Source organism: Microtus pennsylvanicus, chromosome 10, assembly GCF_037038515.1.
Source record: "Microtus pennsylvanicus isolate mMicPen1 chromosome 10, mMicPen1.hap1, whole genome shotgun sequence".
Lineage (NCBI taxonomy): Eukaryota > Metazoa > Chordata > Mammalia > Rodentia > Cricetidae > Microtus > Microtus pennsylvanicus.
Window position 1 is genome coordinate 33,790,913 of NC_134588.1, and position 20,847 is coordinate 33,811,759.

At 43.6% G+C, this 20,847-nt stretch overlaps 1 protein-coding gene across 2 annotated transcripts in view; it reads right to left on the reverse strand.

Moving 5' to 3' along the window:
- Nek7 (NIMA related kinase 7) overlaps nucleotides 1-15,551 on the reverse strand; it is a 129,083-nt gene extending 113,532 nt beyond the window's left edge. The window contains exon 1 of one of the 2 annotated variants that reach the window (XM_075988129.1): nucleotides 15,413-15,551. The gene's annotated coding sequence lies outside the window, so the exon portion shown is untranslated. Of the gene's footprint in view, nucleotides 1-14,998; nucleotides 15,097-15,412 lie in introns of those variants that run through there. The other variant, XM_075988130.1, reaches the window with a different exon arrangement.
- Between the last annotated feature and the right edge of the window lie 5,296 nt (nucleotides 15,552-20,847).

The following is a 20,847-nucleotide window of genomic DNA, read 5'->3' on the forward strand; positions in this document are numbered from 1 at the left end:
TGACATTTCGCGACAAGTCTCTGATCCCTTCCAATTTCTTGAAGACGAGTGTGGTTCTGGCAACCAGGTTTCGTTAAGCACTCGTTTAGAATACTCCGTGTGTAACTCTTACCGCTCCGTACTCACAGGCAAGAAAGCAAATGAGCCAGGAGAATCTAAGATGAAGGGCACGGTGAGGAAATTATTTTATCTGTTTTATCATTTCTATACAAAATGAGCCTTCGGCTCCATGATCAATAAACAAGGCTGCTGATTCTTTGGCCCGGGTTTCCATTAACAGTAAACCCCTTGATTATTTAAATCAATAGCCATGCATTTTCAGTGGCACAGAACCTGCCTGCTACATACTGATGAGTTTTACACTGTAGAGTAGCTCTACGTGCCATTTGCAACTGCCGTTATCTTTCTGTCCAACAGCCCAGGCACAATATGCCTGAAGTCTTAAACATTCTAAGCCCATGCAATCCTGTAGTCCCTTTTCTGTGACTGTATTTCTGCCTTGGCAACCTATCTACTTCTCTAGGGTATAGCAATCCTATCACTTCCTTACTCTCTTGCCTTCATAGAAGGCTTCCTTTCTTACTAATTATATCTCCCAAATCTCTCTCTCTGCTCAGGCCAGACCTCATAATTCTTGCTAGTACTACAACCTGCTCATTACCCATTCTGGTTTCAGTAATAATTCCTACTCTATGTGCCCATTAAATATATACAAAATATATAATGATATATATGAGATGAAAATCAAATAACTGTCCTTCCTATGCTTACAATTCCTTTAAAGAAGGAAGCATAATTTTCTGAGCCTTTATCTTTTTTCATCATCATTTATTCCCACAGAAATATTCTGGCCTCAGTATACCATATATATATATATATATATATATATATATATATATATATATATATATTCCTCCAAATGCCAGGTTACTTCAAACCTTCATTCCTCTGACACAAGTTGTGCCATCTTATTGACGAAGCCTTCCTGAGTGGCTGTCATAGTCAGCCTTATTCCTTCCCAGGTGACCCTCTGTGCTAGTTTGCACCTGTGTTACTATGATAGAGCACTAAGCAAAAGCAACTTGGGAAGGAAAGGGTTTATTTGGCTTATAGTCCATCAAGGGAAGCCTAGGCAGGAACTTGGAGGCAGGAACTGACACAGAGACCAGAGGGAAACTGCTCTTTGGTTTGCTACTAACGACTATATTAACTTGTTTCGTTTCATACAACCCAGAACCACCAGCCCAGAGGCGGCACTGCCCACATAGGGCTGGGCCCTCCTATATCAATTATTAAGAAAATGTCCCCATAGACTTGCCCATAGGCCAGGCTGATGGAGGCATTTTCTCAACTGAGGTTTCCTCTTCCCAGATGACTCCAGTGTGCATCACTGTCTCAAAGCCAGCACACTCCTTGTCGCCGTATGTTTTAATGAAGGAGTTATCTGTCCATCTGTGGTCCAGTCCATCTACTAAACAGATGAGGCAAGGACTACTTAGAAACTGGATGTTTACTCCTCATGTGTATGCCTCCAGTACACAAATTTCAATAAATATTTGAAAAACACAAAGTCAGAAGGAAAACGTGATTATCAAGAGTACTGACCTAAGGGTCAGGAAATCGAATGCAAATTCACGTGGGCATCTAACTTGAGGTGATTAGGAACAAGAGCGCTGTCTCCTTCCTCAGCTGTGTCTCGTTAAAGGAAAGCGTGTGATGTCCAGGAGCGATGACACAGCAAGATCCCAAATCTTTATCCTGGAAGCAACAAATCTGCTACGTGCCATGCAAAAGGCTGAGGACTAAGTTTCAGGGATGCTTCTCCTACCTGTGAAAGGATACAGGGGTAAGAGAGCACCACTTCTGCTTATTGTCCCAGAATTTCTCCCTGAGAATGTGAAAGACGAGATCCCTATTTGATTTTTGAAGTTTAACAAAAAGAAAAAAGAAAGAAGGAAGGAAGGAAGGAAGGAAGGAAGGAAGGAAGGAAGGAAGGAAGGAAGGAAGGAAGGAAGCTCACTCCTGATAAACTTCCTTTGTGTAGAGGCCACTCATGTGACTCCTATGCCATCCATTCGCTCACAAAACAACTAAAGCTTGGTATGGCTGCTAAACACCACAGCAAATAGACTGGCGCAAAGGACCAGGATGAACGTGCCAGCTTGCTTTCTATAGCTATGATAAACACCATGACCAAACGCAAGGCAGGAAAGCGTTTGTATAACTTACAGGCTACAAAGGAATCCAGGGTAGGAGCTTAAGTTAGGAACTTGGAGCCAGGACCTGAAGCAGAGGCCACCCCACCCCTGCTTCCCCGGCCACCTTTCTCTTGCAACTCAGGACCACCTGCCTACAGTAGCACCGCCCACAGTGGACCGGACCCTTCCTCATCAATCATTAATTAAGACTGTGCCCCAGAGACTAACTCTCAGAGGGCAATCTGATGGAGGCGTGTTCTTAATTGAGGGGCTCTTCTCAGGTGATTCTGGCTTATGCCAAGTAGACAAAAAAAAAACAATCCATAATGAATAACTTGGACCCATCTCCAAATCTCTCTATTACAAATGTGCTGAATTTATTGTACTAAATAATTCACAGTAGTGACTTCTCTCACAATAAAGTTGACAAGTCTCTTTGGAATAAAGGCAAACAACTTAGAAATACTTGGATCCATATGAATTATTTATTATAAGGCCATTTGTTTCCAATGGCCTTTGGTCTGTAACAAGCACTCACTAATAGAAAAGTCATCAAGAAGGCAGAAAACAACATCCATCTAAATAAAATAAAGTCGGCAACACTGAATTAACCAGTGTAGCACTTTATGCTTGTAAAATGCTTAACTGCCCATAATTATTAATTTAACATTCTTTGCTTTCCTGCTGATGCCCCACAATGCTTTATTCTTTACATACTACAGTTTACCACAGTGCACAAAGTGGCTGTAAAACCTTTCTCATCAACTCGTCAGATGCTCCCATGATCTAGACGAAGAAACGGGCCCTGGCTAAGAAGGAACGCTACAATCCAGGGCTGCTGTGGCTCTCCCCAGCGAGCATTTTCATTAACCCTGGCCCAGGCCCTGACTGCATTCTTGGGACCTGAGTCACGGCAACAGTCTATTTAATGAATAATTAGGTTAGTAGGGCATAATCAAGATTGAACCAAACAAAAGGCCAGTCTGCTACTTTCCTTCTACCAAACTTCCAGCTTTCCTTACCTATTTTACAACACACAAACATTTTTAAAAGGTATAATATTTATAGCCTGTTGTGTGTTGTTAAAAAAAAAAAAAACTAAGCCTGATCCCAAAGCAAAACAGATTAAAAGAGAGGATGCAGGGCATCAGTACTCAGGTGACACAGCTGATGTCTAAGAAAACAGCAAATCGGGAAAAACACAAGGAGATAAAAGACACTGAGAGTCCTGATTCCACAAACCAGCTTTTAACTAGCAACATTTTCAAAACTGTTTTTAAATTAGGGTGTGTGTGTGTGTGTGTGTGTGTGTGTGTTCCTCAGAGAACAGAAGAGGGCGTCAGATCCCCTGGACCTAGAATTACAGGCAGTCTCAAATCCCATCCTGTAAAATAGCATCTGTCTGGCCTCACAGCAAGAGCTGTTGATGTATTTATAAAGAAAGTCATGGCCATGCAGTACATTTTAAAATTTATTTTCTGAGAAAATTAATTCAATTTTTCTCATATCAGTCTTTATACCTCAGAACTACTCTGAGTGAATGGTCCAAAGCTCACTTGGGAGCTCCTAAACCTGCCTCCTCAGCAAACGCTGCCGAAGTATTTTCATCCTAGCCTGCCTCGCCTTGCAACTGTCTTCTTGCTCTGAGCAAAACACAAAAAACAATGCCAAATTGTGAGTGTGTCTTTTTAACACACATAAGCATACAGATGTAAAAGGCATTTTCTCCAGAAAATTTATGTTGTGAAACCCTGATTGCATGAAAACATTATTCAATAAGCATTGCCACTTTAAAGTAATATTAGGAATAACAAACAATGTTCTTCTGATGACAGTGGTTTCCACTATTACATTAGAAAACTGAAAGGAAACAAACCAACACCTGAAAATCTTGTTGTAGTTGAATACTGTTTTTAATTCTTAAATATTATTTTAAATTTTTTTACAATTTCATACACTAGTACTATATTTACATCATTCCACCCTTCCAACTATTCTGTGGCCCCACACCCTCTCAAATTCATAACCTTTACTTTTATTGTTGTTACACACACACACACACACACACATGAATACAGCCTGCTGAGTCCATTAGTGGTGTTGCTTACGTATGTATATACTTAGGGCTGAATACATGGGATTAGATAACCTACCAGGGGACTCTGTTGAAGATATTTTCAAACAATCAGAATGAAATTACATAATTAATATCCAGCTAAATTATCACCTGAGCTTTATGAACTTCTGGAAATCCATTATTCTGACTGTAGAATGAAAATGTTCTGGGAAGACGGTATAGACTAAGAGAGCTTAAAAACAATGTTTTATTAAGGATAGAAATGGCATTATTTAGGTGCATAAAAGAAAGTACCTTAACCCATAGAATGGGCTGAAGTCAGACAACAAGTTAGCATTCAGCTGTCGCTAGCATCCATGAAGACTAATTTGCCTTTAATAAAACTGTCCTTTTAAATGAGCTCAGATGAAAGGACCTGGAATACATCTTCTCTACACCCCTAAGAGATGCATCTTCCTCCACACACATAAAAAACCTTTCATTTATTCTTAACGTGTTTAACAGATCAGCTTCAAGTCAAATAACTCTGACTTGCAGTCCTGTCTGACTCCAATGGCAGGCACTTCCTCACCCTAAGCTGTCTTCCTCAGGCCTCCAATGTACCTAATCACCAAGTCAGTTAGGGTCTTTTTGACTATACACTCTCCCTCACAGCAAACCCAAGTCTGATATACCTAATCCGAGTTCCTCTCAAAGGTGCCACTAGAGATATTTTAGAACTCATATACAAAGTGCTTGCTTCCTGTCAAGGTCCCCGAATATCCTGACAAGGATCTCTCCTGACACGATTCTCGCCTGTTTCACATGGTACACTCTTCCCCCCACCCCACCAACCCACCCATTGAACATGCAGAAACCTGTGCCTGGCATCCACCCTAACCTTCCCTGAAACCAGTTGCTCAATTATTCTGGACATTTGGTCTCTCACTGCTAGAACTTGCCCAAGCCCCCTGCTGCTTCCAGTCTCTGGAAAGCAGGCGTCTGCCATTCCCTGAACGGCCAGTTCTGACAAGAAGGGTACTAGGCTCTGGAGGAACACAAATATGTACAGGACATGATTCACACCTTCCGGAAACCGATATTCCTACATCACGGGGGAGGGGGGAGGGGGGAGGGGGGCAGCTTATCAACGATGAGAGAGAAAGCGCCAGAGGCTGAGAGGCAAAGAAACAATGACTTCTCCACAATTTTCTGTCTAATATGGAACAGGGCTTTAAACGATGAGGATGACTGTGATAACTGAGCTGGAGTAGGTTAGGTGTGGAAAGAGGTATAAAAACAGTGAGAAAGACCGAGCAATGAGGAAGAAAAGCATGAATCAGTTCAAACAATGAAGTTTAAGTTGTCAGGCATGATTAAGGCAAGGGAGTACAGAAATAAAACCAACAAGAGAGGTCAGTATAGGTGGAATCAGACACCCCATTGAAAACAGGTGAGTCCGGCAGTAGTATACAATATTAATGGTTAATTTACTCTCATTTTCTATACAGAAAGCTGAAGTATGAGTACAAAGCTGGGAATTGGCTTCGATCTGGAGCCTAATCCTACAGAGTCGATGTGCAGTCTAGATATGACAGTGGGGACGCCAAGCAAAGTCCCATCCTGAGAGCTGGCAGAGAAGCTTAGCAGCTCCGGGTGGAGCAGGAGCAGGTTCTCTGGGCCACGCATTAACTAAAATCTTCCATCCTTCCATAAACAATCAGCAGAAGCAGGTACTGCCTAGCAGCTTTTATATCTACAATAAATAATCAAACCCGTGTAAATCTAAATGTTTTGTCTGCCACCATAATTCCAAACCAGAGGAAAGCTAACCAACCAGGACACACACTACACGCCTACAGTTTCAGAATAATCCCCAGTAATCGGGCTGACCAAGCAGCAGATAACTTACTCACCTATCTTGCTTTCTCATATTTTTTGAGCCGTTCCCTCCCTGTTCATGGTCTCTTTTCTTTCCTAGCTCACACCAATGGTTCTGTCTCTGTACCCATCCCTTCCAAATGCCACTCCTGCCTGGGATTTTCTTTCTCCCTTCTGTTATGGCCCTTTCCTTAAACGTCATCGGTTCAGTGCACACTCAGCTACACACCTACGAGCTAAATTTCTCGGGAATAGAAGAATAAGAAGAAAAGGGAAAAAAAACAGAAACAAAGGCAATGTCATTAGAGAACCATCTGGAAGACGATGGGAGGCTCCAAAGGCCACATGGTCTGTCCCTGGCAAATAGGGCTTCAGAAAAGCTCACTGTGATTTGAAACTGACTTTAGCAGCAAGCTCTGCAACCAACTGGCTCATCTTCTGAATGTTCTCAAAATATGTATGCAAAACACCCTGCATGGTTTTCAAGAAAGAAAATGCAGAACTTCTACCACCCTGATCCTGATCACCGACCTCGTGGAGAGCAGAATGAGGGCTTGCACAGTGGAAGATCATGGTCCAGGCACAGAGGGGCTGGCACTCCGTAACTGGCTCTCTGTACTGTACTCATTATAGCATTGTTAGCTCAGTTTCTTCATGTATACCTCAGTCCACACGCACTCTATCAATGCTCTCCCCGAGACCAGACAGAGAACTGAACTCCACGGCTATTCAGTTAGCTTATACTGTCAAACTGTGCATTTGGCATTTGAATATACAAAAATGAACCTGGACTTCTGATAGAGCTTCAGGGCAAGGGATGGGAATAGAGTAGTAAACAAAACAAACAAACAAAAAAAAAAAACCAGAGCTGTAGTATCATAAAGTACCTATTTAAAACAGAAATCACTGAGCAGCTTTCAAATGACCAAGCAGACGTTCTCAGACAAAGAATCGTTTGTATGCAAAGTCTCACGTCTACAGACAGGGAGGAAGTCTGAAGGAACACAAGTACCAGTCACATGTTATCAGAGCACCAAGTGGAAATACAGCAGTCATGGAAAAAGGGGAGAAGGCGTGAGCAACGCATCCTAATGTTCCTCACGCTTTCCAGTATGGCCAGGGAGTCAAGACAGAAAACCCCTGTGTAATGAGGTGAGAAAACCCAAATAGGTCTCCAGCCCAGGGAGCTAGAGGCAAAAGCCCTGCATGGCAAAGCAAAGGAAGTTTGCTCTTATGCAAAAATAGAAAAAGAAAAAAGAACAAGGCAACCTGGGAGCAAGGAAAGTGGTAAGCTTCCACAGTGCACTCCAACACTGGAACAATGCCACAGAAAGGCAGAGCAACACACAGCATAAGCAGCACGCTAGCAGGGGGTTAGGTAACATGCAGCTAAGGCTGAAGGGTTGGCTCGTTTCTCTCACCTTACCTGAAACAAAATGTTCCTCTGTTTTTTTCAGCTGTCATTTAGAAATATTGATCTTCCTTATTTAGTGATTATAGTTAGTTCCTAACAGGGATTTCAAAACACGTATCCATATTCTGAGCTAAGATGTTGTTTACATATGCTCAGAGAGTCTGGTTGCTAGAAGAAAGCTACGCCGAGATACTGCAAACCCCTGTTGGAAATGATATGTACAATAGGAAAGTCTCTCTAGACACACACACACACACACATAGTAAAGCAGAAGGAAAAAATGCTACAACAGAGCACTCTCTGGGGGTGGCCTGAGGGACCCCTGCTTGAGTCACGGGCATGATGTATTGACAATACAAGTTTCCAGCACAGAATAGCCCTTCCAATGCCAAAACTCATGATCATCAAATCAGAATTTCTTACACAGGCACTCTGAGGACGGAAGCTTCAGGAAACAATCTTGAAAAGCCATAGAAATTTTTCAATGTATACAGTATTTTAGATGTACGAATGGATAAAACTATTTAAAGGAATCACAAAATCCCCTAGTGTTGGTCTGATCCATTTCTACTCAGCAAGAAGAACTTTTACCACACGGGGAGCACAGACAATGAATAAACCCAAGTTAATTTCTAAGAGCAAATCACTACTCAAGAGGTAAAGGTAACTGAGGAACTGTTTGGTGTCTGAAACACAGAAGAAAAGGCACCAGAAGGTCTAAAGTATCAGTGGATATATTAAATTTTCAATATAGTAAATAGTAATGCCTGAAGTTTACTAAGAAAGGTATGAGATCAGTGTGGGAAGGACGACAATCCGTGACTACCCATGAACACTAACTTTTCCTGCCCTGCCCACTACTGTAAGTATGGACACTCCCCTAGGACAAGCCTCCATCCCGAACATTTCTTCTGCTTTAAACCTATTCAAAGTAAAGACGGAACACCAAGCTTTAATGTTTCTCTTCTTTGCTGCAACAGAAATACTTCACGAGGTCACACCTTAGCATTCTGCTGACGGGATGAAGTGCTCAAGGTTTTAATGTGGGTGCTGGAAAAGGGACAGTGTTACCTGTCTATCAGCAAATCTTAAGAGCCACCAACAAAACACAACATGTTTGGTCATTCAAGGGAAGTGAAAAGCACACAGTGCATATTGTCAGAAGCTGTGAAACTTACACAGGCTTCAGCACTATTAGAAAACACAGAAGAAGCAAAAGCCTAAGTTGTGAATCAGGAGACATGGGATCCAGTGCGACATAGATGAGCGAACTGGTATCTCTGGGTTCTAGTTGATTCCCACATTCAATGCGAAGTCTAATCCAGACTTCGTCAGCCTCCTGCTACTTCGGAAAAGACATGATTTAGTAAGTTAGACATTTGCAGTCCCCTTGGGGAAACAATAGGATAATAATGGGAAATGGAAAGCTTGGTTCTGGAACATTCATTTTACTGTTTCAGAAGAATACCATTCCTATTATAAATGTATAAAACAATGCCCATCTTTATCTCTAAGACGCAGCCCTTCCACAAGCTTAAAATCTGCCATTACAGACAAAAACATCAGCAGTTTCAGAATTCTTCATACAGCAAAGAATCTCCTGAGGAGCACAGATGTGGTCACATAATTTTAAGCGCACAAACTAGAGGTAAAGTGTGTCCCCGGCTGAGGTCCTTTGAAGAGACCCTGAGAGGACAAAGCATAAAGCCCTAAGAGAGAAGTCTAAGTCACAGTGGAGACACCAAGGTGTTGGAAATGCCAGGAACATAACAGCGTCTACAGAGGAAAGCCGCAGGCACCATGTAGACTCAAGCCCAGATAAATCATGGGTATTACAAAGGGCAGAGATAGACAAAAAAGAGGGTCTATCTCAGCCCATGTGTGTGTGCTGAGAAGCTGCCACCAAGGGCCCCAGGCACTGGCTAAGGAGCAGCAGAATCTGTTGTATGTTCTCTAGGTTTCTCTTGGGGCCTTTCCTTGCTATGCCCCATGCCTCCCATTTTGAATGACGTTGACTTTGTGCTACTGTATATTGAATGTATATGACTTGGATTTTTCATTTTACAGGTGCTCATAGCTAAAACGCTGAGCTTTTAAACAATGTTGGACCTGTTAAGACTCAGTTAGACTGAATACATTCATTTTGTATTGTGAGACAGCCATTCACCTATGGATGTCAGAGCAGAACGCTACAGCTTGAATGTGAAACAGCTGCCACAGGCTAGTGTGTCTGAACACTTCCTCTCCAGTCGGTGTTGCTAGTTGGGGAGACTGGATCCTCGTGACATCGAGTGTACCGAGCAGAAGTATGTCACTTGGAGAGGAAGGGTACCTTCAGAGTTAAAGCCTGGCCCTGCTGCGGGGCCCACATCTGTTTCCTACACCACCAAGCTACGAACAAGCTGTATCACACACTCCTACCACCAGAGCCAAGTCTCTCCCATCACAGTGACTCCTCCGACATAAAGGGCTGTACCCTCTGTGACTGTGAGCCAAAATAAACCTCTCAAGCTTAAAAAAAGTGATTGGACATAAAGATAGGACCATTAAGATGTCTTTATATGACAAGACACAGATATAGATATAAAAATGACATTACCAAGTAACAGAGGCAGATTAGAGTGATATTTTGTTAATCAAGTAAAGAAAAAGCGGCTACCAATACTGGAAAGATAAAAAGGAAAAAAAAATAGACACAGTGCACACTTTCCTGAGCCATCAGAGAGAAACTTGATCATCGGTCCAGGTTGTTTAATAACGCCAGCTAGTAGTGTGTACAGCAGCCCTAAGAAACTCACATTTGATTCCACTTCTGAGAAGGGAATGGGGAGGGCATGGTTCTGAGGCACCCAGAGTATAACTTCCTCCTTATTGCAGCTCCACTAACAAAAACTCATTAAAATGCTATCTCAAATTATAATATGGGAATGACAGAGCAAAGGGAAAAATTCAGGAGAGAAAGCCGTAAGTGCTGAATAGTGAGCCATCTATTTCCAACAGGGCTGGGCCATGGTGGATGATAGAACCTGTCAGCACAAGTATCCGCCCACTGTTTCCCTCCCCTGGAAGCTCCATGAATAGAGACATGGATGAAATGAAACCCCCACTCAGTGACCCTACTATTCTGCACTTACAAAGATGTTTCATTTGCTATTCAAAGCAAGCTGATGTGAGCTGAAAAAGCTATAGTCGGAACAAACTAAAATCATTCAACGGTGACAAGGTGACAAACCAGGGCGTTGTACCTGGATTCTTCACGTCGTTGTAAACACAGCAAAAGAGAATACACATGCAGGAAGGGCAAATAAAGATGTTACCTGTAGCTGACGGCAACTGGCCACAAGCTCTGAAATGTCCCTATTTCCACCCGGCCTCCCTGAGGACTTATGGAGTCAAATTCCCGCTAGGATGAAGAAGTTCTACTGTGTGATTTGTAAGGTGTTTCATTTTCCACTGCATTCCACTGCTTCTCAGGGGCTGCACCCCAGCCAGCCTAAAACTCATTCTGAGAGCAGGAGGAGGCCTTACTCGTCCCCATGGCCACTCGCTCCTTGACCACAGGCCCTCACAGTTAGTTTTCCTTTTTCACTAGGAAGACTAAGTCCACTTGGCTTTCCTTTGTTTTTGCAAGGGGGGGGGGGGGCACGGTTTGTTTTGTTTTCTTTTGTGGCTGATGTAGTTGTTGTTTGAGATACTGTGCAGTCTAAGCTGCATTAGAACTCCCAACACTCTGCCTCATCTTACCGACATGTGGTACTATTCTCAATTTTTCCACTTTAAAAAGGAGAAGGAAAAAAAAAGAGGCTTACTAAATCACATATGCCTCAAATTCCCTCTAATGGGAGCAGGCAATCCAGTAAGTTAAAATAAAAACTAATTGATGAAACACATCAATTCGCTCCAGTTAGCAATGTCACTAGTTAAAAATAGAGACAAATGACGGGCATCGGCTCCTGCCTTCGTTTGCTAAAGAGGAAGCAGGAAACAGCACACACTCACATGCTCCTACATCACAGGATGGGCCTGGGGTCCCCCAGAGGCAAAGGCTGTCTAAACATAACTGTAGAGACAGACCTCCCATTCCCTCCCCAGGCTTCTCTTTCTGTTTGGCCCCTGCATCTCTGTCTCCTCCTGCAGATTATTTTCTCTCTCAAATCTTGTCTATATCTGCTGGGGTCTAGTAAACACTTTTACCCCAGCACCCTTATTCTCCCCAACAGGACACTAACCTTAGTGGCTCATCTGTTTATGAACACCAACAAGCAAACTTTGAAAATGCACGGTGGCCATTATTCTAGGGAATTCATTAGAATTCTCACACAGACTCAAAAAGTAAAAACATTGACAGGGCACTGTTGTCAGAAACTCAATGGCTTAGAACTCATGTGTAGGCCTTTGATGTTATCTTCCACATAAATAAAGTTTTATTGGAACACAGCTATGACCACGTATATGGGTATGGTCTGTAGCCGTAAAGGCAGGAGCTCTAGCAGATAACACTTATTACCGGACTGTTTAGAGGTTGTGAATCGCCGCCGGTACAAAAGCAGCTGGGGCTTGAAAGCAGCCCTTAGCTACTGTCCACTCAGCAGCCGTGGTAATGTACAAAAAGGACTATTTCCATTAAATCAGAGAAAACACACTTCTGTAGATTTCTACAAGCCAGTGCATTTTTCTCATTTGTACACTATCTGCATAATACTGTGGCTAGTTATTTCACTCCAGTACAGCTCAGCCTATTAGGGTATAGACACAGTATGACACGGTGGTTTTTAAATAAAGGTTTTTAAAAAATCATGTATCCTGCTCAAAAGAGGAAAGAATGCTGCTAATAATCTGTCTGCATTCCCACCACTCACCAAACACATGAACTATAAGTTGATTTCTTTAGAAGCAGAAAATATTTTGAGAAATAGGCAACACCATAGGGATAATCACAATATGGACTGACAAATGGCAAAGCTATAGTTTAGAAGTTTTACAGCTCATAAGTTGTGCAAATCTAAAAACTCTAAACCAAGAATAGTAACTCATGCCTATAATTTCAACCCTTGGGACGCTGAGGCAGGGGTATGTCATGAGTTTGAGGCCACCCTGGGCTGATAACATAGGAAGTTCCAGGCCCGCAAAGGATACCAACTGAGACCCTATGTCAAGCAGAAAACAATTAAATTGTAAACTTCCTTTATATTCCACAAACACATATGCTTGGTTATAATCCTATAACCAAATGTTATTCCACCTATAATCTCCATGGATAAAAAAATGCAAGAGGACGCATTAAACTGAAACAAGTTCAAAAGTATAAAGAAATGTTTCTTAGAAAATGTTGCTGTATTTGGAGAAATGCAGATAAACATCAACTCAGAGTAAATAGTTCGCACCCATTTAATTCAGGCATCTTCAGAACTATAGTTAAGTTTGGACTACATTGCAGTTTAGATTATGAAGTGAAGTATCTGCCCACACAATACTCAAATATCTGAAAAGACACTTAGGTGAAACTGGGAACAGATACCCTGCACATTCTTATAATAACAAAATCTACTTTTTAAAAACATCAGTTTTGGGTTTTTGGGGGGGGGTTTGTTTGTTTGGGGTTTTTTTTTTTTGTTTTTTAAGGGGTTTTTTGTAAATGTTACTTAATGTTTGTAGTTAGGCAGGGTTAAAAGGCTTCCACTGCGATCACCAGAAGCCCAGAAGTGGGAGAAGAGTCCTGGCAGCACTTATCTTTACGGAGTATAACTGCTCTGCACTTGAGCTTATTCGAAACTGGTTTTTCATTTAGTAAGGAAAGGCATGCCAGCCCTGCGGCCTCTGCTCCCCTCCTCCGCTACTTGCAGCCATCCTACCAGCGGCGTCTTCCTTCTGTTTTACTACTGGAGAGAAATCTTCTAGGTGTCCAGCCAAGAAAGCGTGTTTGTGGGAAAGGAGTGACGTGAGGCAGGTATTAGCCAGATAAAATAACTTGAGTTCAGATTACAAAATGGGTCTGTCTGTCTGGAAATGCAGTCTTGACTTTTTAAACTCCTGATTGTCTTAACGGTAGCAAGCCTGCCACCCTGCCCTGCCATGAGAGTGTCTACCGAGTTTTCTTCCGGCAGTTCTTGGTTTTCAGTTTCATATGATCTCGGGGTAAAGCCCCAGGCAGTCACCGACTATATTTAATTTGCTGACCAGGTTCGTTTCTTATCTACTATGGTTTCGGTGGAAGCGCTGACTTCAAGCTGAGCCCGAATCTTGAAAGGTAACAAAAGGTGCAAAGGAAACCAGAGCCCCCTCCCACTATTTTTATGCCCTGATTTCACAAGACTGAGCCTCGGCCCTTCTTTCCACAGGCCCACATCCTCAGAAACTTGGCCTCCTCTCCCAGCCCAGGGCAGCCATAGGAAGTACCCGCCTCCTGGGCTCGGGCCGGGTGTCCTCGCCGTCCATTGGCTGTGGTGGCTGTCAGTGCTCTGAAGGGCGGGGTCTTCCACCTTAGGACTGCGTGGTCACTGGGTCCCGGATTCCCCTCCACTCCACCCCAGTGTCCCTTCTCCTTTCTCCACAGGCCCCCCTTATTCCCCCCCAGACACACACATACACATTCCACCCCCATCCACTTTATCGCCCCTCTAAGAAGTAAACTTTTTCCAAACGTCCAACATCCCCCACCTCCGCCTTAGCCAAAGCAGAGGATGCAACGGTTTGGGATGTAAAAACAAATTATGGACGGTATCTCTCCAAGTGTAAAATTAAATAACTGTGAAATGAAAATAACTACTTAGGTTGCATGCCAACTGACTCAAGTGCACAGGCCGTCACCAAATACTGCCGCCATGAATACCAACAAGAAACGCTACAAAGTAATGAAGGCGTAACTGCCTTTTAATTCACCGTTTTCAGAGCTTGTCCTGTTGTCTCAAACATATTACAGATGTTTGAGTATGGGTACTAAACCTCTCATGGATCACATCAACATCCCATCGTTCAGCAGAGAACAGACTCATAATACACACATTTCTATAAAGCAACCTATCAAAGCGCACCGTCGTGAACGGCTGTAGGTAACGTGCCCACTGGAAACTGCAGATTCCTTGGAGGAGAAACTAAACTGTGGTCCTAACAATACTCTACAAACTAGGACCTCTAATTGTCTTTAATTACAACTTTTAAGACCAGCAATCTCAAAAAGAAAAAAAAAGTCATTTCATCTCTAGACTGTCTTTTCTATATTCGGTTTCATCACCAGGATTGTAAAGGCAGAAACATATCTTACTCTAAAGTAAATATATTCTTAGCATTTAGCTAGGGCAAAGGCTATGAGAGTACAAAACGAGTCCATAAAAGCATCTGCTGTGGGGCTTCCAGGGCCTCCAGCACTAGGCGGAGGCAGCCGGCATTGCTCAGCAACACCCCCACTGCCCTCTAACTTCACCAAGGCCCACTTTGTGACTTAGCTCATACTTTGCTGCATCCCAGTCCGGGACCGGTCCCGATCGGTTCCCGATCCTGCTGTCGGGCCACCCCGACTCTCAGGTCGGTGAACTTCACTTTTCTAAACTGGGCTGCAGCCGAATCGGTTGAACCAATCCGCGAGCGGTAAATAGCCACGGTGACCAATGAGCTCGGCCCGGAGGCGGGTCTTCGCTGGAGTTCCTCCTGTCTGAGCTGGGAGACCTGTTGCCGCCGCCACCACCGCAGCGAAGCTTCCCCGGGGTCTCGGTGCCTGGGAGCAGAACTCCCACCGCCAGTGGCCTGCACCGCCCTCCGCCAGCTGCAGGAGACCCGGCCCGACCTTGGAGGCACTCGAGCCCGAGGCTCCACGCGGCCCACCCGCTCCCAGCACCGGCCCCACCCGGCCGGGCCGTACAGACTCACCGGGACGCCGGGACAGCTCGGTCCACGCGGGCTGCAGGGCTGCGGGCTGCGGGCTCCCGGGCCGATCGCCTCTGCCCGCGCCGCTGCAGGCGCCGGCTCCCACCCCGCTCGGCCGGCGCTTACCACTGCGAGCCTAGCGGCGGCCCATCCTCCCGGCTCCGCTCCTCCTCCCGCGGCCGCGGCTGTCAGGAGGGTAAACATCCCGGCATCCCCGAGGAGAGGGCGGGCCGCCGCAGGCCCCTCCCCGCGCCCGCACCCTACTCCGGAACCCACGCCGCCGCTTTCCAGAGAACTGGGGTGTGCCTCGCTTATGGCGGTCGGCCCCTGCCTCCAGATCACCGTCTTTGGATCCCATTCTCTTGGACCATGTGGTTTAAGCTGCCTCTACACCGTATCAGTGCAGGGAAACGAGAGTTTTCCCGGAGTCTGGCTAAACAAACCTTGACTTGAACGTCCCAGCATTGGGAATGCCTTTCAGGACGCTTCCTAAAGTTGAACTACCTGGTACGACATACAGAATCTTTGAGATACGGCCATACTTACAAAGTGAAAGTACGGAAATATTACATTACATAAATATATTATACATGTCATGTTTGCAATACGGGTCTACCTCTAGCACGTGGAGCTGCTGAAAAAGCAATGCTTTGATTTCTATGTTTCACTAAGCAGACTTGAACTACTGGGGCAGCCAGCTAGGAGGCAGTGTAGAGTCTGTCATGCCTGGATTCTGGTCTCTGAGAGGCCGGCCTCTCAGTAGTAATGCCTGTCCTTAGAGTGTTTTTGAGAGCAGAACCTAGCTAGACATTCGGTATCACCTAGGTCTTTCTCTGGTTTCATTCCCCTGCCAAAGAGAGTAGGACCAAATATGTTTAAACAAAGAATTAGGATTTAGCTAGATGGTTCAAGAGGTAAAGGCGTTTTCTACCAAGACTGACAATCTGAATTTGATTCCCAGGATTCGCATGATGGCAGAGAACTGACTCCCCGAAAGTTGATTTCTGACAGACACTGCAGTGTGGCACACATACTACAAGATTGTGTGGGGGGGGGGGGGGGAGGGGAGTATGATTAGAAAAAAAGTTTTGCAAACTTTAATTTTAGAAAGAAAATTAAGATTCCAAGATGAGACGTTGGTGCAAGTATCTGAAACTGCACAAATGTGTCTGTCAGGTGGAGTTCTGAAATGAGGGCTCAGTGTTACACCTACATTCGGGAGCCCTATTTTTATAGAACTTCAGTGAGAAAGTAAAAAAAAAATGCCCAGTGTCTTTCATATCAGATGGCAAGTCATAGAGAAATAAACTGAGGGGGGGGGTGTCACTCTACATATGCTTTTCTGGGAAAGCCACTAGGCAATTGAGCACAGGCCTGTAGAAGTAAGAAGTCATGTGACTGCCAGGAGATAGAATGTTTAACAGAGAAAATGCAGAGTTACTGTGTGTGGAAGTGGGTTTGTCATGCTGGAGAAACAGCCAGGAAGTCAGTGCATGCAGAATCCAATGAGCAAGGGGCAGTAGCTGATGAGATCAGAGGGGGCGGAGACCAGAAAAGGGATAGGTGTTGAATGAAATGAAAGTCATTACAGGGGGAAGAGTATATTTTGTGGCGAATACACTGCAGAATGGAGCAACTAGTAGTTGAGAAAAGGTAACAATGGTCCCTGAAAAATACGTCAGTCGGGCTTGGTTAAACCAGGGTGCTAGCGGACCTCAGGTATATCTCCATTAACTGACCAACAAGATTTGCTCGCATGTTGAATGTGGTGTGTGAGGGGGAGACAGGATGGGACCAGTGTGTTGGCATTTAAACCGTATCATATGGTCATGTCACACCTAATCAGTCACAGGAACAATGTCACTTGAGTTGCCATAGCTTGAAGAAAAATTGACACCTTCAAGGTAAAATTCCACATGAGGACAGACGCATGGTTTAAAACTTGCACTTACTATGTTTGATGTTAGCATTTTAAAAAAAAATGTAGGTTGATAGGTGGCTTGTACAATAGCCCACTTAAACAAACCACCAATTTTTCTACAGACTAAATAGTCCGCTGCTGAGCAAATACTATACTTATTGAACACTGTGTGATGGTCAAATTGGGCAAATATTAGCTCAAGCATCCTTAGTAGCTGCAAAATTTTTGTCTAGAGAGACTCCCTTTGGTGTTGTATGATATCCAAAGAATTAAAATAATTTACCATGCCCTGTTTTTTCCGCCTGAAAAGGCTTCATAGCTATAGATAAATAGTATTCAGTGCTTCAGGACTTGGAAGAGGGTCAAGAGAGAAGACATTATACTTTTCTTTCTAAATTCATATCTCTTTTGTTGTGGGTAGGCAAGGTTATTCTCAGCCACCAGCACCAGGCCCCTGGCCAGGAGCAAACGCTAATGGAAAATCAGAGGAGATTGCCCACGGAGGCTGCTCTGGTCCAGGACACTAAAGAGCAAGAGGCAGCTCTAACTGCTTTTCCATTCATTTCTCCTCTGAGCTTGCTCCCAAAATGCTGCTTTAGCTCCAATATATGCATTAATTCCAGTCCTTTGAATGAATGACCCAGTATTTATACATAGTTACCACGAAACGCATGTATTATATATCAGATTAACTTCATTATCAATGGTGTTTAGATGTCATACTTAATACCTCTCCGTTTTTAACCAAATCTCTGGGTTTTTTTTTTCACATAGATCTGCAGACCCCACGTAAGAAAAAAAAAATATCCACAGTATTTATTCTCAAAACCATTTCTCCGTAAACTAACCCAAAACAGATGTCACATACCAGTTTTGGCATAAATGTAATTTCTCCATAAGGAAAAAAGCTTAGAAGGGAAAAAAAATGTTCCCTGAACAGGAATGATGACGTATTATTAAAAATAATTCTCCTTTGAGAGAGAGCCTGGCCACTGGGGGAGACCGGAAAGGTCTAGTCTTCTTGATTCAAACATAGAAACCTAGTACTGGTAACAGGTGCACTTAAAAAGCTACTAGCGAGACTGGCAGCCACTAAGCTTGGCAGCTACATGGTGATGAGGCTTAGTCAAGCTGTTGAAATGTCTGGACTGAACGGGGCCAAGAGAAGGAAGTCAGAGAACAGACTGCAGACAGCCCACGGGAGATCACTTTTCTCCGGCCTTGGCATGTGGTCACTGTACAGTGTCAGAAAGTAAATACGGTGCCTTGAAAACACCCGCAAAAAATATTAGCCAGTTTTCCTTTCCACGGTTAACGGCTCCTTGCAATTGTTAGTGGGCCGTTAGCAGATGAGCTTCAAATAAAGACAGCTAAATTCATCCTAATATCTCCTCACACAAATCCCTAGAATTCAGTCCCAGAGATACAGCACTGCTATGTCCAAGTTATTGAGTTATGGTAGCTTGGGGATATAGTTCTTGGTTTAAAATACTGGCATGCTGACTGTGGCTTTTTCGTGCTATTTTTGCAGTAGTTTTGAAACTGAAGTGATGTTTTGAGATATATATATATATATATATATATATATAACACTGAGATATACTTGTATAAAATAGAAAGCAATCATTCCAAACACCAGCTTGTATTTATATCACAATTCCTTTGAGCAACAGAATTCTACTGAGTTTAGGTTTCTCTCCTTCTACAAAAGTCAAAGAATCAATATGCAATGGGCACAAAGAACAATGTGGGAAATATATTAAGAAGTTACACCCTATCCCGTGGAGCCAACTATGAAGTCATTTCACAAGCGCAATTTCCTCAGGAGCTGTGGCACCTCCAGCCATCACCACAGTTTGTGGGCACCCCTCAGTTTTCTGTATTGTCAGAAATCCAGGCCAGTGAAGCAATCGAATCGCAAAGATAGTTTTGAATTGCGGGTTTCTTTGTCGCGTAAGCATATGCTTTCGTGTCCACTTGGAAATAAGATGTTATAAATACCCCATCATTTTACACAGCTAGATGGAAAGGGTTCTGAGAATTGGGTTTAATTTCCTGGTCCGTCTCCACTCACCTCTTCTCGGGGAGGTTGTTGGGGAGGTTGTTCTGCGTTCCTCGCTCCAGCTTTAGAATGGGCCAGATCCACCCAGGTGTGGACAATAGGAGCAGTGGTCTGTTTCCTAGCAGGAATGGGAGCAAGACAATAAGTGCTTCTGTTTCGCTTTCCCATTTCCTCATACTTGCCTTGAGAGCCTTGCCTCGGGTTACATTTCCAAAGCCTGCTCCTAACGCGTTCTGTGAGAAGAGTGAAAGCCGATACTGTTTTCCTCCTTCCAGCTCTCTTTGTTCATCTGTAAGTATTGACTGCTTAAAATGTGCATTTCTTCGGTCCTCTACTTAATGACAGAAGTATAAAATACTTCAGTAATTTTTTTCAGCAGTTCAATTGGGTGCTAATGTTCCAGCTGCTAGGAAGCCCAGGGTGTGAGTAAAATCAGATGTGGACTAGTGCCCTACTGAACCCAAAGGTATTACTGACAGCAGTCTCTGCGTGCAGTAGAACACAGAGCCTAGTCAATCATAAGCAGCCTCAGCAGCTATCAGACATTCTCAGGAACCCTCTTTTGTGGATTTCTGTGGATTTCCTGATTTATGATTCCTCAAGATTATGTGGCCTTAAACAATACCAAAGTGAGTGCTAATCTGCTTGTTTCTAGGCACGCAGTGGATCATCAGGGTAAGATAGCCACTGTGAGTTCTATAGACAACAGGGGTTTGGGGTGGAATCTTAGAAGAAGGAGCTTCTGAGGCTCCTTCAAGGATGACAGATTGAGATCAGATGCTAAAGTTAAAAAAAAAAAAAGACAGGACCAAGGTAAAGGATGGACGTGTCAATGATTTGTAACAAACCACATGCAGTGTTTCCTGGCTGCATGAACAAAGGCAGCAAGACTATACTATGCACAGAAGGCTGGCCATTCTCCACCCTAAAGACAGAGAAGCAAGAACAATGTCCAAAAAGATAGGGCAAGGGAAAGGAGAGTTATAATTTCATTATACTCTCAAACACTAAAAATAAGAAAAAAAAATAGGGCCTACAATTGGCTCTAAACTATGTAAACTTTCAGGGTAAATAATCAAACATTCTGTTCTCATGAAATATTAAAATGAAACACACTTCTTGTCATTGGCCTGCTTTAAATGTAACCTGCCTAGAAACAAAACTTGTCCCATTGTGGAATTATATATTGGCTTGTTTGCAGTATAGCACTGGGGAAATGTTCAACTCAGTCAGTTTATCCTCCCCTATGTGGGGGGGGGGGGGGAGGGAGGCATAGCTCTGCTCTCATTTACCTTCATGTATTAGCTATACATGTTGAGTCTTCTCATTTTAAAGTGAGTAACTCCCACCATGTTTATTTTCAAACTGAAACTTGTAATTAATATTCAGGCTTTCGTTTCTTTGGTCCTTAAATGTTTTTTGATCTTCGCCATCTCTGGCAGCATGGATATACTT